General features: G+C 34.9%; 1 protein-coding gene across 24 annotated transcripts in view; it reads right to left on the reverse strand.

Annotated features, from left to right (window-relative positions):
- The window catches only part of ADGRL3 (adhesion G protein-coupled receptor L3), an 849,533-nt gene that overhangs the window by 567,868 nt on the left and 257,488 nt on the right, over nt 1-24,177 (reverse strand). The window contains exon 1 of one of the 24 annotated variants that reach the window (XM_063663649.1): nt 16,959-17,043. The exons of the other annotated variants lie outside the window; for them this stretch is intronic. The gene's annotated coding sequence lies outside the window, so the exon portion shown is untranslated. Of the gene's footprint in view, nt 1-16,958; nt 17,044-24,177 lie in introns of those variants that run through there. 24 annotated transcript variants of the gene reach the window in all.

A 24,177-nucleotide genomic window follows, 5' to 3' on the forward strand; every position in this document is an offset into this window, starting at 1 on the left:
ATCCCTGCAAAAAGCCTTATCTATCTTGGGTAAAACATCCTTGAGTTATGTAGCTTAAAAAATACATTGATGTTTCAGTAAATAAATCATTTCTTTGTTCAGTCTTTTCTCGGCAGAGTGGTGATTCACAAGGACAATTCAGGAGCACCTAGGTTCCACAGTAACCCAAATTGGCAAATTGTACAGAAAGATATATAGTGTCATTGTTTAATATTTGGCTCCAGCTAGAAATAAAGTAAGGGAACATAGATTGACTGTGATGGAAAATCCATCAGAAATAACAAAGCTGGCAGATTATTAAAAATATGGTATCTGAATACTTTTAAGCTAATATTTTACTTAAATCTCAAAATTTCAGTGATGACTGATAAAGCAGATAATTTTTTACAATGAAAAGTGTTGAAGCAACTTGAGATTAAAACATTGTTTAATTCAGTAAGTACACTTGTGCCAATTTTTTGAGAGTTAAAAATTGTGTGAGTTAGAATAATTAGAAATGTTTCTTTTATCTGTTTTAGAATCAAAGGTTATCTCTGCTTTCTTGTTTTGGTTCTTCTAGCATGTCTGTGATTGTTAAGACACAGTTTTGACAGATAACCTCCAAATTATTTTCTTCTTTCTTTTTGGACATTGATTTATTTTTTAGTGATATTTTAGGTGTTTCCTGAAATATCTCAAGACAATAGCATCCAGGAAAAAAACATATTTTTGCTTTTATGAAAATTTATCTTAGTAATTTTGTTAAAAATGCTATGTATGGAAATGACAGTCTAATCACAAAGTTTACATCTTTTACATTTTTTTCTAAAAATGTTAAAGGGAAGATAAATACTTTTTTCTGTGAAAGAGTAAGAATATTATTTAATCAACTAAATAAAATAGTGGCCTTGTGAAAACAGTTCCTTCTTTCTTTTTCCTCTATAGTATGTCTTATTTTATCATTATTAAAATGTATATTCTAATATGTGATTTTAAAATAAAACATGGATATACTATCTTTCAAATTTCCATATGGTCTCGACAAAAAAAACCAAACACTCATTAATATATAAAATCTCAATCCCTTCCTAACATTAAGGTTTCTATGGATTAATTTTATGAGCTTTGGAGCTCATAAAATTTCACCATTTGTCAAGAGTACTTTGTTTGTTTGTTTGTTTGTTTGTTTTAACCTCAACAAACTGCAGTGGTTTTGCCCACATGAAGGACATGTACATATATGGTGGCTCTTTTCGGCCTTTTAGAGTCGAATAATTTTGAGGTCCATCTTCCTATAAAGAGGCTGAGAAAGCGAAGCCCTAAATATTGGCATCCTCAGATATCACACACTATTTACAGAACACCATCCTGACTTTCTTTTCTCTTCTTTGCCTTTTACTTTTTATTCTTTTCCATATTCACTGCATGAATAAAACTTTGTAATCACTTGGTAATTTTAGCAAGAATGAAGAAATGCATGAAATCCTTTAATTTGATTAAATCCTATCATTGAGCTTAATTAGGTCGTTGTATTAATTAGGTCATTGCAATTATATAATTTGAAACCCTGGCTGCCTAAAATAAATGAGTGTTCATGACCACGGCCAATATATTACTAGGGGTGTGTTAAGTACATTTTAATTTTTCTATATTTAAGATATCAATATTGATTATTGTAAACTGTTCGGCAAATATCAATGGCGTTTAGAGTGATTGGCTGTGATTTCAAAATAAGAATTCTGGATTTTATCTGCATTTCCCTGATGTTGAGCACCGTTTCATATACTTGTTGGCCATTTGTATGTCTTCTTTAGAAAAAATATCTATTTAGGTCCTTTGCTCATTTTTATTTTTTATTTATTTTTATTTTTTATTTATTTATTTATTTTTTTTTGAGAAGGAGTCTCACTTTGTCACCCAGGCTGGAGTGCAGTGGCATGATCTCAGCTCATGGCAACCTCTGCCTCCTGGGTTCAAGAGATTCTCATGCCTCAGTCTCCTGAGTAGCTGGGATTATAGGCACCCAAAATCCTTCCCAGCTAATTTTTGTATTTTTAGTAGAGACAGGGTTTCACCATGTTGGCCAGGCTGGTCTTGAACTCCTGACCTCAGGTGATCTGCCTGCCTCGGCCTCCCAAATTGCTGGAATTACAGGCATGAGCCACCATGCCACCTTTGCTCATTTTTAAACTGTTATTTAATTTTTTTTTGCTATGGAATTTTAAAAGTTCCTTACATATTTTGAATATTAACAAACTGATACAGAAAATGTTGTATATTTAGACGACAAAATATTATTCAGCCTTAAATTTGAAGGAACTATTGCTATTTGAAACAATATGAATGAACCTGGATGGCATTATGCTAAGTAAAATAAGCCAGACACAGAACAACAAATATTGAATGACCTCACTTATATTTGGAATGTAAAATAATCAAACTTATAGCAATAGAAAGCAGAATGAGAGTTGACAGTGGCAGTGGAGAAGGAGGAGATGGAGAGAGGAGAGATGATGATCAAGGGGTATAAAGTTTCAGTTATGCAAGCTAAATGAGTTCTGGAGATCTAATGTACAGTATGGTACTACAATAAATAACAGTACACGCTTGAAATTTGCTGACAGAATAGATCTTAAGTTTATCACAAATTTAAATCAAAAGAAAAGAAAATAGTAGCTGAGAGATGATATGTTAACTAGCTTGATTGTGATAATAATTTCACAACGCATACATGCATCAAAAAAATAACTTGTGAACCTTAACTATATTCAAATCCTAATTGTTAATTATACTTTAAAGAGGCTTAAAATTGTTTTAAAAATTAAACTGATAATTTTGTATTCTTGAAGATAACAAGCATGCTAATAAAAAAAGAGAGAGAACCCATATCGTTAGGAACATTGTTGATACGGATATCCAAATTTTAAACCATTATGCAAACACTATTATGGTCATTTCACCTCTAATATACATGTTTCAGTGAATTTACACCATTCTTTTACTCCTCAAATTTATTTAATAATTTTAATCAAGGCTTATGGTGTTTTCTTCAGTGTTGGACTCTGCAAATAGTTTCTGGTAATTTAATCTTCACCAATTTCCTATAGTTTTTATTCTACTTATAATAAAACAATTTAAAGGCTTTCATACAATAGATCCCTTTTAAGAATCATTCCTATCAGTGGGCAGAGACCCTACATTGGGTACTTTTATAGATATAAGGAATGCTTTACATCCCAACTCTATTTTTCACCAAGGTACTCTATAGGAAGGTAGATAGGTAATATAACCAATACATTTTTTTGAGAATGGCCATTGCATGGGGGGCGGTGTGTGTATTTATATGTTTAAACATTATGTACATCTAAACTTCTCTTTATAAACTCCTTTTTAAATTATGTAAATTTTCTAGCATAAGTAGTTGATTTATACTCAAGGATTATATAAGGAAAACTTAGGATCTGGTTGGAAGTTTGGTGTCAAAAAAAGAAAAAAATGTTGAAGAGTCAAGATGTCAAGAGGTATCTCCCTGGTAATTTTGTCTAGAGTTGATCTGCTAATAGCTCACATCTAATAATTTTTAAAAGAAGGGGAAAAAAAGAAAAAGAAAGAGAAAAAATTTGACAGTTCACCTGTCAGTTCAGCTGAAGTATAGCTTTAATGCCTATCAATTGGACAAAGCTCTGTTAAGTATTTTCTGTATGACCCACATTACAGAAAGAAACTCTTAAGAGTTTTTTAGGGTATATCTCTACAGGTTTTTTCTTTACCATGGAAATATAACATTAACTGAAATAAAATTTGTGTTTTTCTTTTGAGTTCACATCAATATAGATAAAACTCACACATGTGCACACAGACGTGTACCTAAAAAATTTTTTGATAGGAAAGCATGTATTATTATAAATCAATACTTAAGGGCAAATTTGCTGAATACTGCCAGTAAATATAAAATGGCAAGACATCATTATCCAGATCCAAGAAAGACATATAACAATGATCCCCTTTATTTCATATAGAAAGAGTCAAAGAGCTCTATATTGGATTGCCCAGATTTTGTAGAGATTCAGATATGAAAACACGTAGCAGAAGCCAAAAACAAATGTGATTGGCCATCTGGAGAACATCAGTGTTCCCAGTGATTAAAACAGTTAATCTAATGGAGAAGTTTCTTTGAATTCTAAGGAGCATTAAAAAATACATTTTAGAGATCATTAAACCAAAAGCATCCATTAGCTGCTCTCAGACATGACCTCTCTCTGTTTCTTTTTTTTCCCTTTCTCTTTTGCTTTGTTGATTCACAGTGGTCCAGCCAAAAATGCAAAAGTTCACTAACACTATTACCATAACCACTTTGACATCACTAGAGATGCTTTTAAACAAACACATACCTCAATGTGAGCTTTTATATCTTAACATTAAGCAGAAGATCTAAAATTATTAGAAAAGAAGTGTGGCATTAATCCTTTTAGCATATAGTTCATCCTAAATGCCCATAAGTACTCTGACATATATAAACTTTTTATTGGCTATGGAAGATTCTGTCCCAAATGAAAGTGATCATTATTTTATGTTTTATTCTCCAAGGAAATTCACAAGAAAAAATGAAACATGTGACTTTTAAGACATTTTTATGGAGAAATTAATTAAAATAGTTTAATATATGTGAAAAGTATGAAGTCCATATTTGGGTAATCACAGTGTTTCAGAACTAATGAAAACTCTTAAACTATTTCAAGCCTTTTTTGAAGATGAGAAATGTAATACTTTAAACATTAAAAATTGACAAGTTTTTTCCACAAATTCTGTAGTAAAAAATATACATATTTCAACGCTATATATATACTTATACATATAGTGCCAAAATAACTACAGCTTTTAAAAATAATAGAGATAAAGACATATCATCATATTATGGCACGATGTACTGACTCCAATCCACAAATCCACAGTAAGATAAATTTTCAATTATGGACAGCCTCTTAAATCCCTGAAGACAAGTGAAGAGGAGATAATATTAGCTTTCTATGTCCTCTTACACACACTTCTATCGCTGGGCCACATTAGCCAAATGTCTCAGAGAAACTGAAGAAAATATACAATGAAATTGGGAAGCAACTTCTGCTTATAATGAGCTAAAGCGTACACAGTTAAAATCCTTGATTCCGTAACATTTTTGTACCAAGCACTTTGGTGCAGATAATTTATTCATGGTATGTTAATATCTTTACAGATCAAATAGGTAGCTTTCTTTTGCATAAAATTGTGTGTGCACGTGTGTGTGTGTGTAACATCACTATTCTATATACAATAACTATCTTTAAAAAGTAAATGCTGCCATAGCTTAATAATAATAAAATAGGAAGGACCACCTCACCAAAACTTGACCATGTTGTCAGATTAAAATCCGGCTATGAATTTTCTGACTTAATAATGGAAAATTCATTCGATTTTTCTGGTGCATTTGACTGTTTTGATTTTACGTAATTTGAATAAAGGCTCAAACTATGGCTGAAATTAAGTTTAGATGTATTGAACTGAAAAATTACCGAAAAGCTATGAATCTTTTTTTAAATTATGTATTAGATATATTTCTGAATGGTGCTTTTTTCAAGATTTGGTAAAATATTTTTTCACTTATTTCTGTATATTTATTCAGTGTTTTCACATGAACTGAACAAAATAACTAACTACATAAATAAATAATTTTATTAATAAATAAGTAAAGAAATAAAATAGGGAGGAGGGGATAGCATAGAAAAGTCCTAACAAGAGTCATTGCTGGCCAGGCTCCATGGCTCATTTTGTAGTCCCAGCATTTGGGAGGCTGAGGCAGGTGGACTGTTTGAGGTCAGCAGTTCCAGACCAGCCTGGCTAACATGGCAAAACCCTGTCTATTCTTCTTCTACTTTTTTTTTTTTTTTTGACGGAGTCTCGCTCTTGTTGCCCAGGCTGAAGTGCAGTGGCATGATCTTGGCTCACCACAACCTCCGCCTCCCAGGTTCAAGCGATTCTCCTGTCTCAGCCTCCCAAGTAGCTGGGATCACCAAGTAGCATGCACCACCACACCCGGCTAATTTTTGTATTTTCAGTAGAGCCAGGGTTTCTCCATGTTGGTCAGGCTGGTCTCGAACTCCCAACTTCAGGTGATGCACCCGCCTTCGGCCTCCCAAAGTGCTGGGATTACAGGCATGAGCCACCACGCCTGGCCAAAACCCTGTCTTTTCTAAAACTACAAAAATTAGCCAGGCATGGCGGAGTGTGCCTGTAATCCCAGCTACCTGGGGGCTGAGGCACGAGAATTGCTTGAACCCAGGAGGTAGAGGTTGCAGTGAGCCGAGATCGTCCACCCGCTGCACTCCAGCCTGGGAGACAGAGTGACTCTCTCTCAAAAAAATAACAAAATAAAAGTAGAGTCATTGCCCTGATTATTGATACACAAGAATATTTGTTAAGTAATTAATTATGGTAAGAAACAGTAGAAAGAAGAATTGAGAAAGGCATCCGCCAGAAGAGAGAGTACTATGGCTGTTGTGCAACAGAAAATCTGACTTCTAAATACAGTGATGAATATGAGGAGTCATATGACCAAACTCGGCAAAGCCCAAAGAAATGCCCATGAGCCAAGATAGACTGTAGTGCTGCTAATCTACCTACATTTTTTGAGAAGTTGATTTATCTTTTTAAATCTAAATTCTTAACTAAAATGCTTGCATAAGATTGTAGATTTTTGAAATTAAAGGCTATCTTTATTTGTTCATCAGTACATGATCTACACATATGCTTAACAATGAATAAGAGAACGTCTACAAGTTTCAACACTAAATGCATAGAGCCTATAAATCTATGAAGTAATATAATTTAGAAGCTTCATTTATCACTGATTTAATATTTTTGAATTGAAATTTAAATCCTTGAAATATTATCACAGCTACTAAGGAATCTGTATAGTCACAGCAGTTAACACAAGATCTTGGCAAGTAGTTTGATAAAACGAAGAAAATGTAAGATATATTTTATGAGTATTAATCAAGATCTACACTTGGTAGTCATACCTCATCATTACATCAAAAAATCAGAGTGGCTTTGCTAACATTTCCTAAATCCACTTTTAATATGCACCTTCATAGAAGATATCTTGCCATTAGCACTAACTGTTTCTTATGTACTTCAAGAAAGATATAGGACAACAGGGACTAAGTGGGAATGACAGGAAAAAAAACCCATAATCTTTGTCAGACTTTCAGAAATAAGCTCTGAATTCAACCAAAATGAAATATTTTCCTTGGCTGAGCTAACATAGTGGTTTTGTTAATTGTATCCCAACTAATACTATCCCCTTCCAGTTCCAACAAAATATGCTTAAAATGCCATGATTTAAACAAATTCTTTTATTTTTTACAAATAAGTAAGACATCTTACGGCATGTGACATGCAATAAAGACTACTACAGAGCAAGTCAATGATAAGCAAGGATGCATTAGAAAATTTCCTAGCTTAGGATAACTCCGTTCAGAATGTTGAATTAGAGTACAGAAAACATATATTTCACATTTTTCCTCCCTGTTCTAAAACAGTTTGTTAGATTAGCCTAAAATGGTTTAATTGATTGTTATGAGATGCACACATTCTTTGGTGAGAGATTAATCATTTTAAATTAAAAATGTAACTGTGCAATTGGGCAGTAGTAATTTAATAAGCCTGGGACAGTAATTTATATTAATTTAACCGGCAACTTCAAAATCTTGTGGGGGAAATGATTTATCTTTGGAAGAGATATACTGCATTTGGATAAATAGGTGAAATATAATAGTACTCAAGTGAACTATATTTATGCTTTTAGATAATAGAGAACTGGTAATCCCTCAGTGCTAAAGCTTTGAGATATATGTGCCTTTTCTTCTTGTAAAGAATGCTGATAAAGTTAACATATTTCTTTCTGTTTAAGGGGAAAAAGAAATTATAAAAGCAACACAATGAAGACATTTCTCATATTTGCCTTTCTTGTTATTTGAAATGTTCTCACTCTTCCTTATTGTTAGATAAATTTTCTTTTTCTTTTTTCTTAAAAAACCCTTTAGGGCAAGAATGACATTACTTCAGTTTTATAAATTTAGCAACTAATAATATTCTATAAAACACTGCCCTAAACAAATGCTGTGAATAAATAAATTACCTCAGTGTCCTGCAAGCAGTATTCATCACAACAGTGAGACTTATTTGTTGCTTGTCCTTAACTTTTAGATCCTCACAAGGTAGGGAGGCAAAACAAACCGTCTGGCTGGCAGAAAACAGTCAAATTGATTTTTTCACTGCCATTCACAAAAGTTCCTAGGATTTTCACATTCTGTTATTTTCCCTATTTAGAAGTTATTCGCATAAAAGGACACTTGCATGTAAATGCCAAGACTGCATTCTGAATATTTCAGAGGAATTTTGCTCAAGTTGTCTTACATTCTCAGTGCACACCAAAACATAACCTTCTAAAATGTTCTGTCTACTGGCTGTATTGCAAAAGTAGAAGCTCAGGCATGAACTGCCTAATCATCTTTATTTCTGGAACAAAATAATCCCTACTTCTGTAATATTCACAGATTTTTTTTTCCTCTGCAAAGATTTTCCTGACAATCCCTCAAAATGCCTATTGACAATTCCATTTCAGGGTCCAGAATACTTTATTATTCTCATTTGTCCACAGGTGTATATCCACTCCTAGACAATAAGGCCCAAAATACAAGTTCATGTTTTATTCATCTTCATGTCTCCATCAACTAGCACAAGACTTGGCATCTAACAGACAGTCAATAAATGTCTGCTTATCTAAATTGTGCTAAAACAAACCAATGATTAAGATTCCACAATGATTCCAGGCCCCACAGATAGAAGTAAGCTTTTTTATTTTTTATTTTTTTTTAAAAAGGCTGAAAAATTTTTTTCTAGATAAAACAGATAATAAGAGTAAATATTTATTAAGCTCTTAGTGTGTCTCACTTCCTATTATAAACCGTATACATGTTTTGGGGTTTTTTTTCCTCCTTATTTATTTCTTGTACAGACTGAAATTATATCACTTTTACATATGGAAAAGCTGAGTCACAATAACTTTTAGAAACTTGTCCAAACACATGTCATTAAACAAGTAAGTGCTGGATCCATGTTCTATTCAGGGAGTCTCATCCTAGAGCCTTCTCTTAACTATATATTCACTGCCTAAAATAACAGAAGGAAAAACTTCTTTCCTTTCACGTACACTCCCTCGCCATGTGTTTCGTTTGTTCTAGGAACTGTGTACAGTACCCAGAGTACAAAAGTGAACAACACGAGGGCTTTTTTTAAAAACCTCTAATCTCTATCTTTCTTGGAAATATTTTGAAAGTTTCCCCTACTTAAAAAAAAAAAAGACACACACACACAGACACACACACACAAAAACACATACAAAATAGGTGTTTTTCCCTTTCACTGCAGAAATTCTCACCTTATCAACCAATAACTGTTGGCTGTATTAAGTTAAACACACTTCAATCTCTAATTTCTTCCAGGTTGCCCTCCTTAGTCACTGAAAATTCTCTGAAAAAATTCCCCAGTGGACTTATTGTCAAATCCAATGTCCTCTTCATAGTTTTCAATTTACTTAATTTATTTGTAGCACTGACAACCCCTACATTCAATCAGATTCCTTGGCTCCTAAAATTCAATCAGATACAAGGGACAAAAGAAAATGTACCAAATAATAACAAAACTTTAGGTATAATTGAGCTCAGTACTTCACTTTACATATGAGAAAGCTACAACCCCCAAAAAGATAAATCAGTTCTCTCAGGGTTACATCTTCAGTTAATCATGGAGTTATGATTAAAAGTCAGGGCCATCTCTCCAAAGTTTATCAAGACTTTCTTTGAAATAGATCTTTCTATTACTTCTGCCTAATCTATATCTCAGGCCTTAACTTCTTAGTAGGCAGCCTTACAATGGAGCCATTGGTTCATGACTGCATGCTATTCCTCTTCAGACTGAGCAGAACTTACTAATTTCTAACAAGTAGAATATGGCAGATGTGATGGGATTTCACCTCCAAGATTAGATAACAAAAATACTAAGGCTTCCGTCTTAGACATCTTCTTTTTTGTATGGTTTACTCTCGGAGAGGCCAGCTGCCACGTCATGATGTATCCCTATAAAGAGGCCCACATGAATAAGCTTGGAAGTGGATTCTCCACAAATTGTGCCTTCAGATGAGACTGCCGCCCTGGCCAACAGTTTTACTGCAACCTCATAAGAAACACTGAACCAGAGGCACTAGTTAAGTAACATTCAGATTTGTGACCCATAGAAAACATAAGATCATATTTAAAGTTCTAGTCTTTGAACTTTTCATGCAGTAATAGATAACATCAAAAATAACATCTCATCCCGGGAATACTGTAATTGTTTAAACACTTATCAACTCCAAAGTAATTTGTATTGTTCTATCACTTCATTCTTCCCACAGCATCATATGAACCATGTTTTCCTATTAATCAGTGTTCAATAAGCAATGTCTTTAAACACAATAGCAGAGAAAGGATATGTTGAAAGTACTGAATCTAGTACTCAAAGCTAACTAAAATATTCTACTTTGTGTTAATTGGCTTACTGTTTCTTAAATATATTTATTGTATTTAATGTATTGTATTGTGTATAATACAATAATTGTATTATAATAAATAATCGTATTATACTGTATTTCTTAAATACATTTCCTTCTATTTCTGTAATCATGACATTTGGAGATTTTAGAATAGGTATCCAAATCTTACAAAAATGTTTACAATTAAGAAAAACTCCATTCAATAATACCTTAATCGACCATTTCTGTGATTACAAGAAATCCCTGTAACCTAAATGCTTTTGTCAGTTAAATACTGTGCTGTTGTCAGAAACTGAGAAAACAGAAATGGTCTCTAAAGGGTATGGCACTCCAGATCATTTTAAGATAATCAACTTTCAGATCTTAAAATTCAATGTAGTCTCTTTTTTTTTATCATTTTTTTTAATATTTTTTTCTTTTTATTATTATTATTATTATTATACTTTAGGCTCTATGGTACATGTGCGCAATGTGCAGGTAAGTTACATATGTATACATGTGCCATGCTGGTGCGCTGCACCCACCAACTCGTCATCTAGCATTAGGTATATCTCCCAATGCTATCCCTCACCCCTCCCCCCACCCCACAACAGTCCCAGAAGTGTGATGTTCCCCTTCCTGTGTCCATGTGTTCTCATTGTTTAATTCCCACCTATGAGTGAGAATATGCGGTGTTTGGTTTTTTGTTCTTGTGATAGTTTACTGAGAATGATGATTTCCAATTTCATCCATGTCCCTACAAAGGACGTGAACTCATCATTTTTTATGGCTGCATAGTATTCCATGGTGTCTATGTGCCACATTTTCTTAATCCAGTCTATCATTGTTGGACATTTGGGTTGGTTCCAAGTCTTTGCTATTGTGAACAATGCCGCAATAAACATACGTGTGCATGTGTCTTTATAGCAGCATGATTTATAGTCCTTTGGGTATATACCCAGTAATGGGATGGCTGGGTCAAATGGAATTTCTAGTTCTAAATCCCTGAGGAATCGCCACACTGACTTCCACAAGGGTTGAACTAGTTTACAGTCCCACCAACAGTGTAAAAGTGTTCCTATTACTCCACATCCTCTCCAGCACCTGTTGTTTCCTGACTTTTTAATGATTGCCATTCTAACTGGTGTGAGATGGTATCTCATTGTGGTTTTGATTTGCATTTCTCTGATGGCCAGTGATGGTGAGCATTTCTTCATGTGTTTTTTGGCTGCATAAATGTCTTCTTTTGAGAAGTGTCTGTTCATGTCCTTCGCCCACTTTTTGATGGGGTTGTTTGTTTTTTTCTTGTAAATTTGTTTGAGTTCATTGTAGATTCTGGATATTAGCCCTTTGTCAGATGAGTAGGTTGCAAAAATTTTCTCCCATTTTGTAGGCTGCCTGTTCACTCTGATGGTAGTTTCCTTTGCTGTGCAGAAGCTCTTTAGTTTAATTAGATCCCATTTGTCAATTTTGGCTTTTGTTGCCATTGCTTTTGGTGTTTTAGACATGAAGTCCTTGCCCATGCCTATGTCCTGAATGGTATTGCCTAGGTTTTCTTCTAGGGTTTTTAGGGTTTTAGGTCTAACATTTAAGTCTTTAATCCATCTTGAATTGATTTTTGTATAAGGTGTAAGGAAGGGATCCAGTTTCAGCTTTCTACATATGGCTAGCCAGTTTTCCCAGCACCATTTATTAAATAGGGAATCCTTTCCCCATTGCTTGTTTTTGTCAGGTTTGTCAAAGATCAGATACTTGTAGATATGTGGCATTATTTCTGACGGCTCTGTTCTGTTCCATTGATCTATATCTCTGTTTTGGTACCAGTACCATGCTGTTTTGGTTACTGTAGCCTTGTAGTATAGTTTGAAGTCAGGTAGTGTGATGCCTCCAGCTTTGTTCTTTTGGCTTAGGATTGACTTGGCGATGCGGGCTCGTTTTTGGTTCCATATGAACTTTAAAGTAGTTTTTTCCAATTCTGTGAAGAAAGTCATGGGTAACTTGATGGGGATGGCATTGAATCTGTAAATTACCTTGGGAAGGATGGCCATTTTCATGATATTGATTCTTCCTACCCATGAGCATGGAATGTTCTTCCATTTCTTTGTATCCTCTTTTATTTCCTTGAGCAGTGGTTTGTAGTTCTCCTTGAAGAGGTCCTTCACATCCCTTGTAAGTTGGATTCCTAGGTATTTTATTCTCTTTGAAGCAATTGTGAATGGGAGTTCACTCATGATTTGGCTCTCTGTTTGTCTGTTATTGATGTATAAGAATGCTTGTGATTTTTGTACATTGATTTTGTATCCTGAGACTTTGCTGAAGTTGCTTATCAGCTTAAGGAGATTTTGGGCTGAGACAATGGGGTTTTCTAGATATACTATCATGTCATCTGCAAACAGGGACAATTTGACTTCCTCTTTTCCTAATTGAATACCCTTGATTTCCTTCTCTTGCCTAATTGCCCTGGCCAGAAATTCCAACACTATGTTGAATAGAAGTGGTGAGAGAGGGCATCCCTGTCTTGTGCCAGTTTTCAAAGGGAATGCTTCCAGTTTTTGCCCATTCAGTATGATATTGGCTGTGGGTTTGTCATAGATAGCTCTTATTATTTTGAGATATGACCCATCAATACCTAATTTATTGAGAGTTTTTAGCATGAAAGGTTGTTGAATTTTGTCAAAGGCCTTTTCTGCATCTATTGAGATAATCATGTGGTTTTTGACTTTGGTTCTGTTTATATGCTGGATTACATTTATTGATTTGCGTATATTGAACCAGCCTTGCATCCCAGGGATGAAGCCCACTTGATCATGGTGGATAAACTTTTTGATGTGCTGCTGGATTCTGTTTGCCAGTATTTTATTGAGGATTTTTGCATCAATGTTCATCAAGGATATTGGTCTAAAATTCTCTTTTTTTGTTGTGTCTCTGCCAGGCTTTGGTATCAGGATGATGCTGGCCTCATAAAATGAGTTAGGGAGGATTCCCTCTTTTTCTATTGATTGGAATAGTTTCAGAAGGAATGGTACCAGCTCCTCCTTGTACCTCTGGTAGAATTCGGGTGTGAACCCATCTGGTCCTGGACTTTTTTTGGTTGGTAAGCTATTGATTATTACCACAATTTCAACTCCTGTTATGGGTCTATTCAGAAATTCAACTTCTTCCTGGTTTAGTCTTGGGAGGGTGTATGTGTTGAGGAATTTATCCATTTCTTCTAGATTTTCTAGTTTATTTGCGTAGAGGTGTTTATAGTATTCTCTGATGGTAGTTTGTATTTCTGTGGGATCGGTGGTGATATCCCCTTTATCATTTTTTATTGCATCTATTTGATTCTTCTCTCTTTTTTTCTTTATTAATCTTGCTAGCGGTCTATCAATTTTGTTGATCCTTTCAAAAAACCAGCTCCTGGATTCATTAATTTTTTGAAGGGTTTTTTGTGTCTCTATTTCCTTCAGTTCTGCTCTGATTTTAGTTATTTCTTGCCTTCTGCTAGCTTTTGAATGTGTTTGCTCTTGCTTTTCTAGTTCTTTTAATTGTGATGTTAGGGTGTCAATTTTGGATCTTTCCTGCTTTCTCTTGTGGGCATTTAGTGCTATAAATTTCCCTCTACACACTGCTTTGAATGCATCCCAGAGATTCTGGTATGTTGTGTCTTGGTTCTCGTTGGTTTCAAAGAACATCTTTATTTCTGCCTTCATTTCGTTATGTACCCAGTAGTCATTCGGGAGCAGGTTGTTCAGTTTCCACGTAGTTGAGCGGTTTTGGGTGAGATTCTTAATCCTGAGTTCTAGCTTGATTGCACTGTGATCTGAGAGATAGTTTGTTATAATTTCTGTTCTTTTACATTTATTAAGGAGAGCTTTACTTCCAAGTATACGGTCAATTTTGGAATAGGTGTGGTGTGGTGCTGAAAAAAATGTATATTCTGTTGATTTGGGGTGGAGAGTTCTGTAGATGTCTATTAGGTCTGCTTGGTGCAGAGCTGAGTTCAATTCCTGGGTATCCTTGTTGATTTTCTGTTTCGTTGATCTGTCTAATGTTGACAGTGGGGTGTTAAAGTCTCCCATTATTAATGTGTGGGAGTCTAAGTCTCTTTGTAGGTCACTCAGGACTTGCTTTATGAATCTGGGTGCTCCTGTATTGGGTGCATATATATTTAGGATAGTTAGCTCTTCTTGTTGAATTAATCCCTTTACCATTATGTAATGACCTTCTTTGTCTCTTTTGATTTTTGTTGGTTTAAAGTCTGTTTTATCCGAGACTAGGATTGCAACCCCTGCCTTTTTTTTGTTTTCCATTTGCTTGGTAGATCTTCCTCCATCCTTTTATTTTGAGCCTATGTGTGTCTCTGCACGTGAGATGGGTTTCCTGAATACAGCACACTGATGGGTCTTGAGTCTTTATCCAATTTGCCAGTCTGTGTCTTTTAATTGGACCATTTAGTCCATTTACATTTAAAGTTAATATTGTTATGTGTGAATCTGATCCTGTCATTATGATGTTAGCTGGTTATTTTGCTCGTTAGTTGATGCAGTCTCTTCCTAGTCTTGATGGTCTTTACATTTCAGTATGATTTTGCAGTGGCTGGTACCGGTCGTGCCTTTCCATGTTTAGCGCTTCCTTCAGGAGCTCTTTTAGGGCAGGCCTGGTGGTGACAAAATCTCTCAGCATTTGCTTGTCTGTAAAGCATTTTATTTCTCCTTCACTTATGAAGCTTAGTTTGGCTGGATATGAAATTCTGGGTTGAAAATTCTTTTCTTTAAGAATGTTGAATATTGGCCCCCACTCTCTTCTGGCTTGTAGAGTTTCTGCCGAGAGATCCGCTGTTAGTCTGATGGGCTTCCCTTTGATGGTAACCCGACCTTTCTCTCTGGCTGCCCTTAACATTTTTTCCTTCATTTCAACTTTGGTGAATCTGACAATTATGTGTCTTGGAGTTGCTCTTCTCGAGGAGTATCTTTGTGGCGTTCTCTGTATTTCCTGAACCTGAATGTTGGCCTGCCTTGCTAGATTGGGGAAGTTCTCCTGGATAATATCCTGCAGAGTGTTTTCCAACTTGTTTCCATTCTCCCCGTCACTTTCAGGTACACCAATCAGACGTAGATTTGGTCTTTTCACAGAGTCCCACATTTCTTGGAGGCTTTGCTCGTTTCTTTTTTTTTCTTTCTTCTCTAAACTTCCCTTTTTGCTTCATTTCATTCATTTCATCTTCCAGGGCTGATACCCTTTCTTCCATTTGATCGCATCGGCTCCTGAGGCTTCTGCATTCTTCACGTAGTTCTCGAGCCTTGGTTTTCAGCTCCATCAGCTCCTTTAAGCCCTTCTCTGTATTGGTTATTCTAGTTATACATTCTTCTAAATTTTTTTCAAAGTTTTCAACTTCTTTGCCTTTGGTTTGAATATCCTCCCGTAGCTCAGAGTAATTTGATCGTCTGAAGCCTTCTTCTCTCAACTCATCAAAGTCATTCTCCGTCCAGCTTTGCTCCGTTGCTGGTGAGGAACTGCATTCCTTTGGAGGAGGAGAGGTACTCTGCTTTTTAGAGTTTCCAGTTTTTCTGCTCTGTTTTTTCCCCATCTTTGTGGTTTTATCTACTTTTGGTCTTTGATGATGGTGATGTACAGATGGGTTTTTGGTGTGGATGTCCTTTCTGTTAGTTTTCCTTCTAACAGACAGGACCCTCAGCTGCAGGTCTGTTGGAGTACCTGGCCGGCCGTGTGAGGTGTCAGTCTGCCCCTGCTGGGGGTGCCTCCCAGTTAGGCTGCTCGGGGGTCAGGGGTCAGGGACCCACTTGAGGAGGCAGTCAGCCCGTTCTCAGATCTCCAGTTGCGTGCTGGGAGAACCACTGCTCTCCTCAAAGCTGTCAGACAGGGACATTTAAGTCTGCAGAGGTTACTGCTGTCTTTTTGTTTGTCTGTGCCCTGCCCCCAGAGGTGGAGCCTACAGAGGCAGGCAGGCCTCCTTGAGCTGTGGTGGGCTCCACTCAGTTCAAGCTTCCAGGCTGCTTTGTTTACCTAAGCGAGCCTGGGCAATGGCGGGCGCCCCTCCCCCAGCCTCGCTGCCGCCTTGCTGTTTGATCTCACACTGCTGTGCTAGCAATCAGCGAGACTCCGTGGGCGTAGGACCCTCTGAGCCCAGTGCGGGCTATACTCTCCTGGGGCACCGTTTCCTAAGCCCGTCGGAAAACCACAGTATTCGGGTGGGAGTGGCCCGATTTTCCAGGTGCCTTCTGTCACCCCTGGAAAGGGAACTCCCTGACCCCTTGCGCTTCCCGAGTGAGGCAATGCCTCGCCCCTGCTTCGGCTGGCGCACGGTGCACTCACCCACTGACCTGCGCCCACTGTCTGGCACTCCCTAGTGAGATGAACACGGTACCTCAGATGGAAATGCAGAAATCACCCGTCTTCTGCGTCGCTCGCGCTGGGAGCTGTAGACCGGAGCTGTTCCTATTCGGCCATCTTGGCTCCTCCCCCCCTGTAGTCTCTTTTTTAAAATGAATTTGCCTCAGAAGACACTTAAAAGATCAAGAATCACTGCTGTAGCCTTTTTCAAAATCACAGTTTTTTCCATTTTATAATAGAAATTCCTCTCAGCTATCTAGGATCTCACTATGATATACTGCCTAAAAGAATGATAAAACAAACAAATTGGTATTTAAACTATTTATTTATCTGTATACTATTAACATCACTTCCATCTATGTAACTGAAAATTTTAGTACCAATATTTTCTATTTTGTAATAATAGTTATCAAAAAATAAATGCATTTTATGTAATTTTGATCAATTGGATACTACTATTACATGTAAAGATAAGTCAATATAGAGGAGGCTTTTAAAAAAACACTTAAAGCTTTATAGTTCCATGGAAAATATAGACTGTTGAATATTCACATGCTAAAAAGAAGCTTGAGAGAGTAAACAAGTAAATACTTGCAAGCACAGAAGCATATTACTATAAGATACAATTTTGTGAAATAATTCCAAAGGAATAATGAATTCAAGCAGTAAAAAGTACAAAGTAAAATATCAGCCTGTTAAAAAGACATTGTTCAGAGATGCTTTTAGTTGAATAATGGTAAATTTCTAATATATACTGTATTTAAGTCCTACTGAATCAATTTAAAAAAGTGACTGTCAATGTTTCCAGTGTTCTAAAATATATTCTTGGCAACTTTAAAAATTTGTAGTGAAAATGTTTTCAATGTTATTCTAAAACATTTAAGAGGTGCATCACGAATTTAAAAATTCCTTCAGGTGGTAAATGAAAAAAAATCTTTCAAAACCCCTGTTTTATTATTTTTTAAAATCTTTGTAGTAATTATCATCCTCCCTTATCAACTTCATTTTAAATGTCGTTAAAATGAACCATATTACATGAATGTCTTCTTAATTGTACCATAGCACAGAACCTTGCTTATAGTTGCTAAACCAGCATTTGTTTAATTTGGTGAGTTCCCCAAAGAGGAATACTACCTTTTAATATAGAAAGTTAAATTATTTCCCACAGCATATATTTATATTCGAAGTCATAATTCAAAATTTTAAAACAAGGAGTACTTACCTATAAAGAAGCAAATAAATATGCGGTCATTATAGGAACTCAGATTTCAGGAAAGCACGTGAATTATTTCATTGATTTAAGAATTTAATCATGTTACTCAGTATTACTAACAACAAAAAAGGCAGTGTCTATCTGTTACTGGTAGGAAAACCAATGCTGAGAGAAATAGTTGACCCTCCTGCAGACAATCAGGCTACTTCTAGATCCTGTAGCAGCTAAATACAAAATATTACCTGGAATGAGTCAAGGCATTTAAAAGAATGAATGCCCTTCCCTAGATGCCAGTATTCTGACTGATTTCTGGAATGCTCAGCATGGACTTGAGAAACATGTGAAGGTTTTGGAATTTTATCCATTGTATTATGACTTAAAAAATTATTTATGTAGTAATGCAAATTATGTTAATGTTTACTCTTTCATACTTCCATTAGGAGTATGATTTATAATATGTGGATAATTTTAAAAAGTTACAAGGGATATGCTGAATTTAAATTAGCCCACCTTATTCAGTGTGTAAAATCTATAATCATAAATAAAGCATCCAGCTGATAGAAAGCATAAGTAATAATACTTCAGAGTGCTGGGAGTTTGTTTTTATTTTTGTTTTTAAAACAAACTAAATATAATAAAATTAATTATTATTGGGGTACAATCATGACATAAACCTATTGTCTTCTTTGACTTCATATGCATATAGAGTTTCAGACCCTGGAATTATCTTTGACTTCTCAAGTAAGTCATCCATAACTATGCCCTAAATGAATTTCTATACTACTTGTTCCCTTGGCACTTGTATTTTGTGCAACATTCTTACGCTGTAAACTATAAATGACCTTGAAAATAGGGAACATTTAGACCTTAAAAGATTCATATGGCCAAATTTGTTTATTCTCTTTATCCTAACATTTTACAACAAGGAATAAAATGCTGTTAGGATAGTGTAAAAGCAAATTTTAATGTAAAACAAGACTTGAAATGTCTGAGAGAGCACAGGCCCCTACTGGAAACACAGACTTGAATCATACACACAAAAACACACCCACACACACACACAAAGTAAAACTGACCAATGCGTCTAAGGAGAACTACATGGGTCATGAGAGCTTATTAACAAAAGTCTTTACTTAGTCAGAAATGGCTTCCCGGTACTGAATACTTACTATGTGCTTGTCCTTGCTCAAAACACTTGGCAAAGGTTAATTCATTTAATACTCATAATGATTCTTTAGGTAACACACTGTTATTATCAGTTGACTTTACAGGTGAGGAAACTGGGCATGAAACAATTAATTTCCTAACAATACATCACTGTCACAAAATCACCTAAAGGCAAAAGAGCAATTCACACCAGGCAGGCTGGCTCCAGAGCCCTTACCTTAAACTAGAAGGCAATACTGCCCTTCTAAGATCTGGGGACTGAGTAGGAGTCAATTAAGTATATGAGTAGTGGGCTTCCCAATAAGAACATAGAAAATTCTAATATTCTAATGGTTCCTGGAGCTGGGAAAGAGTCATATGACTAAACCCAGACAAGTGGAGCGTACAGTCTAGAGCTCTGAGTCTGGCTCAAGGTACACACACAAAATAAGAAGAGTTTAATTATAACTTTTTATATATACTTTATTAACCTATTTTAATTTTATCCTTCATTTTCCCTATTACTTGAGAAATGGGGAGATCTGTCAATAGAAGGGAGTGGTTATATTGATAAAACTAAAGCGGACAAACTAGACGTCTTTTTTTCCCTTGGTTGAGTCTGTGGTGTAGACTCTGATAAACAACATTCACTCTCTTTATGCCAGCCACTGGAACAGAGCCTTTTTTATTAAGTCCATTAAACAAGAAACCATGGTGTCTCACAATTGTTAATAATTATCTTAGTCCTATTTTCCAGCCTCTATGGCAAGACTCTCAGTTCTGTCTCTCCACTATTTGTAACATGCACATTCATAAGATGCTATTATTTTGGACAAAGGGAAAGAATTTTTAACTCGGTTGAGGTTAAGGCTTTGATAAAATGAAATCTTATCTAAACTCTAATCATCCTGTATATTACACACTATTTAGGACACTCAGAAAAAGACTTTTAGAGAAAAATGGTTCCTTTCAGGCTGATATGACAAAAGCAGATCTGTTGGAAAAAAGAGATCCTTCTCTAGCCATCAAGTACCGGATTTCCAGCTGCACCTCATACTGAGTCACCAAACCCACAAAGTCAGGAAAAATGCTGAAGCTGAGCTACCTGGTATTTATAAGCCTAGTAGTAAAGCATAGTCATGGTTTTACAAAAAGTTGCCTTATTATTGCTTAAGAGACTGTGGCAGCTATACGGGTAGAAGCTGAGGAAATCGGATGGAAGAAATTATGCCAGTGGTAACTGTTTTCCAACAATGGGGTTTTTACGTTGCTTTTATTTCCTTTTATGTTTAATTCCTTTGCAGCCACCTGTTGCAATACAGACTGCAATGATTTAAAGAGATGTGGGCCTAAAGTGATTTTTATGACAATAAAGTCTACAGGGGAAAGCCTGTTAGAGAATGGTTATTTATTGCCACCCTAGCACACAAATAAAAGAAAGCAATATGTGTATAAATTTGTCAGAACATAAGTTTATATAGGTTAAATTACTTAATGCCAAATTATTGTAAGTTATACATACATAGGACTATATTAAGATGTGAATTCTTAAAAAGCAATATTTTATAAGGATAGTAATAGATGTTTGAAGAAAAGAACAAGTAATTTGATGTAGTTAGGCATTTTGCATCAATATTTAATTTCTTAAATTAAGGATAATTATTTCATCTGTACTACTGAAAATTAATCAAACTTTACAAACAGGATAATAAGGTGTCAAATAATTATGAAGTGATTTAGCTATATTCACACAAACTTTGATAAGAAAACCAGAGATCAAATCCCCTTCATAGTGTCTCTACTTTAAATGAGAATGCTTTTCATGTACAGTTTTTAAAGTTATTATTTTTCACCTATATCTATCTCAGTCTTCACTTATTTCTCTCCCTCCCTTCATCTCTCTCTCTCTCTCTCACACACACACACACACAGACACACACACACCCACATCTGAAATGCAATCAGACTTCTCATTAATTTATTCTTTTATTCAACATTCAACATATATTTCTAGAGTATCAGACACTATGTTAAGCATTGAAACCCTTTAAATGTATGATTTATAGTACCATAAAATTAATTCCAAGAATAGAGCGTGAATGTCAAGTGCAACAGTAATATTATCACGTGCTTTAAGGAAGGTCAATAAGCTTTGACATTGTTGTTCAAAAGAGATTGAAACAAAACATATCTAAAACAAAATGCATGCCTTAACATTTTAATGTTTACACTTCTCTTATGAACATTAAAAACACTGGTATTATAATTAGTTGTTTATATAATTGTTCTTTCCGCTTTTCTCTGAACTCTTTCAGCTTGTGTCCTATTATTTTCAGCATCCACAAGACCTAAGTCAGAGCCTGGTGTCACAAGTACTTATCACATATTGATGAATAAATCAATTCATACATAGTTACTTTTAATAGCTACTTTAAAAATGTGTAGTTTCCATGTTTTGTGCATTTGGCTAAATACCTGTAGCATATTTTTTTCATTAAATTTTTACAATAGTTTTATAATTTAGGTATCATCATCCACATTTCATTAATGTGGACACTCAAGATTAAAAATAAACAAATCTAGGAGTTTGTCTAAAATAACCAAAGCTGACCTTCAAGCTGCAGTTTGTTTGATTTTTAATCCCATTTTATTAATTGATATACAATAGAATTTTCCAAAGTATTCTCAGTTTAATCAGCACAGAAAGATGGTGTTCATTCATTCAACAAATATTTATTGAGTGCCTACTTTGCACCATACATGGTAAGTCTTAGAGCAGGAACAAAACAGGAAAAATCTCTGACCTCATACAACTTACAATCTCCTGACGATATTTGATTTTCCAAATAGTACCGGGTCCACTCTTTGGCAATATAATGGCGTGAATAAAGAAATGTAAAATACATTCATGCATAATCTGATTTATTCATCCTCCTGCTCTAGCAAACCAGACAAAGTATAATATCTACAATGGAATTATAGAATGAACATTTTATTCTTGGTACCTATATTAAATACTAATAATACAAAATGTTTAGGGCTTTTAAAAAGCTATCTTTTCATATAGCAAAAGCGTATGCTGAGTTAATGTACATTTTGCAGTCATTTTAGAGATGACAATTTTTCTAAAATTTGTATTCTGATATTACTGGGGATAATCCAGAAATTAGATTGAAAGGAAATAGGTAGTGGAAATTATTTTAAATGTTACTATCAACTTTAAAATACACTCAAGTTTTCACATTAAAAATGAGTTGGATTATTTGTTTATTTATTTACTTATTTATTTAATTTATTTATTATTTTTGAGATGGAGTCTTGTTCTGTCGCCCAGAGCTGGAGTGCAATGGCACTCTCAGCTCACTGCAACATCCGCCTCCCAGGTTCAAGTGATTCTCCTGTCTCAGCCTCCTGAGTAGCTGGGATTACAAGTTCATGCCGCCACATCTAGCTAATGTTTTGTATTTGAGTAGAGATGGGGTTTCACCGAGTTGCCCAAGCTGGTCTCGAACACCTGAGCTCAGGTAATCTACCTGCATCGGCCTCCCCAAGTGCTCGGATTACAGGTGTGAGACACTGCGCCCAGCCATGAGTTGGATTATTTGTATTTTGTTATGATTATATAACAAAAATATATATTCAATATAAGAGTCATATATATGTGTATATATATATACACACATATATATATATATACACATATATATATAATTTTAAAATCCAGAGTCAGTCCAAGTATCCAAGATAAACCATGTCGGTTTGTCCATGTTGGACAAACTTATCAACAGAAAAATTAATTTTAGACAAAATTCTTATCATTTAGCAGTCAGAAATAAACACATTCTAGTAATTATTGCATATTTTCTTTTAACATTTAATTTAAAAAATAGAAGACATAGGTAGAAAGTATATTTTTTTCTTTTGGTAAAATACAATATAAATTCATTTTGATTATTAATAGAATGAGGACCAATATGACTTTGCGATTGTATCTCAATTATATTTAGACATAATTCTGTGTACTGTGTTGGAGTTGAGTAACTCAGAGCTGAGTAACTAGAATGAAGCAATTTCTAAGAACTATACGAACTATTTTTAAACCTTCTCACAAATATTTCATGAAAGCCTACCTATCTTCCTTTGGACATGCTATACTAACTTTAGTATGGCAAAATATTTAATAATAAATGAAATGGTATTTAAAGTTTTGGCATATTCTTGTATTTTTATACTTTCATATGTCTACGCTTATAAAATAAATGTACCTAAAGATATTTTAATTGATACACAATATACTTTAAACTGTTGCATTAACTAGGCTTTTTCATCAACTATATGGGTCTTCTGAAATAGTCACAATATTTTAAATTCACTTAAATTTATTTTCCCAATGTACTCTGACATCAGGATCCCGTGGTTGGCAGCGGGACCCCATTCTTGAGCAAAACAATTTATCATGGACATTTCTGAAGGAGACCCCAAAGTTTTTTGGTTCAGTTTGAGATTCAGAAGGTAGGGATGTAAGAGAAACGGTTATAATGTTCTGCTGACTAATGTGCCTGTTGAATTGCCAGAAGCATTCAAGCAATATGCCATAAATACAACCCATTGACTGAGAAGAGGCAGTAAAGTGAAAATGAATTTATGTGCTTCGTCCTTAACTAATTTTCTGGGGAACAGATAATTAACAAATACTCTGCATAAAATATGAAGCAATTTCAAATCAAATGGTCAAAACTGAAGAATATCTTCCATATCAGTTATATGCAATTCATATTCCTGATCCTAACATTAAAATGGGTATTATGTCATATAGACTATGTAGAAATTGCCATATTAGTTATGTATTATTCTTTAATAATAGAAACATACTTTAAATACTCTGATTTTTGAA

Source organism: Pongo pygmaeus, chromosome 3 (assembly GCF_028885625.2).
Source record: "Pongo pygmaeus isolate AG05252 chromosome 3, NHGRI_mPonPyg2-v2.0_pri, whole genome shotgun sequence".
NCBI lineage: Eukaryota > Metazoa > Chordata > Mammalia > Primates > Hominidae > Pongo > Pongo pygmaeus.